This window comes from Gossypium arboreum, chromosome 11, assembly GCF_025698485.1.
Source record: "Gossypium arboreum isolate Shixiya-1 chromosome 11, ASM2569848v2, whole genome shotgun sequence".
NCBI classification, from domain to species: domain Eukaryota; kingdom Viridiplantae; phylum Streptophyta; class Magnoliopsida; order Malvales; family Malvaceae; genus Gossypium; species Gossypium arboreum.
The window spans coordinates 81,266,515-81,268,052 of NC_069080.1; positions in this window are offsets into that span (position 1 = coordinate 81,266,515).

Sequence of the window (1,538 nt, forward strand, 5' to 3'; positions counted from 1 at the left end):
CAGGCCACAACTCGACCTTCTTGCATTAATACGCAACCTAACCCAAGTAGAGAGCGTCGCTATAGATGACAAACTCCTTGCGGACTCGGGTTGCACTAGAATTGGGGCTTCAATCAAATAAGTTTTCAGTTGATCGAAGCTTTTTGGCATTTCTCCGTCCATTCGAACTTAACATCCTTTTGGAGTAAGCCGTCATCGGCGTGGCTATCGTTGAGAAGCCTTTACAAATCGTCGGTAATAACCGCAAGCCCCAAAAAGCTCGAACCTCGGTAATATTTCTGGAGGTTTCCAATTAAGTATGGCTGAAATTTTATTCGGTCGACTCGAATACCCGATCGCAGATACCACATGACCCAAGAAGCTAACCTCTCTTAACCAGAACTCACACTTGCTGAACTTAGCATATAATTGCTTGTCCCGTAAAATTTGCAGCACTAACCGCAGGTGTTCAGCATGTTCGGTCTCATTTCTTGAATAGACCAAGATGTCATCAATGAACACGACTACCGAATCGATCCAAATATGGTCTAAAGATCCGATTCATTAAGTCCATAAATACGCAGGGGCATTAGTGAGCCCAAACGGCATCACTAGGAACTCATAGTGACCATATCTCGCTTACGAAGGCAGTCTTGGGCACGTCTGAATCTCGGATTCGCAATTGATAGTAGCCCGATCTCAAATCTATTTTCGAGAACACCGAGGCTCCCTTCAGTTGATCGAACAAGTCATCAATACGTGGCAACGGATATTTGTTCTTTATCGTCGCTTTGTTAAGCTGACGATAGTCGATGCATAGTCGCATGGTTCCATCCTTCTTCTTCACGAACAACACCGGCGCACCCCAAGGCGAAAAACTCAAGCGAGCAAAACCTCTATCCACCAATTCTTGCAACCGAGTTTTCAACTCCTTCAATTCCGTTGGTGCCATACGATCGGAGCTATCGAAATTGGGGTGGTACCGGTACCAATTCGATGCCAAATTCTATTTCCCGAACAGGTGGTAAACCCGGCAATTCTTCGGGGAAAACATCCGGGTATTCACAAACCACGAGCACAGATTCGGGTTTCTTCTCTGATTCCTTGTCATCGAGCACGTACGCAAGGTACGCTTCGCACCCTTTTCTTACATATTTCTGGGCCAACATCGCTGATATTACAGCTGGCAACCCTTTTAAGTCCGTGGACTCAACCCGAATTATTTCATTATTCGCGCACCTCAAATCGATAGTCTTGCTCTTGCAATTTACAACCGCATCGTGCATGGTCAACCAATCCAAACCAAGAATAACATCGAACTCATCGAACGGCAAAAGCATCAAGTCCGCGGAAAACAAGAACCTCGGAACACTAGGGACTTTTCTTGCACACTTTGTTAACAAGCACGTAATGACCCAAGGGTTTGACACCGAATTACAAACTCGAGAGACTCAATGGGCAAAGTCTTCTTGGATGCTAAGGTTTCACATATATATGAATGAGTAGAACCAGGGTCAATCAAAGCAATTACATTTGTATTGAAAAGAGTGAAAGTACCG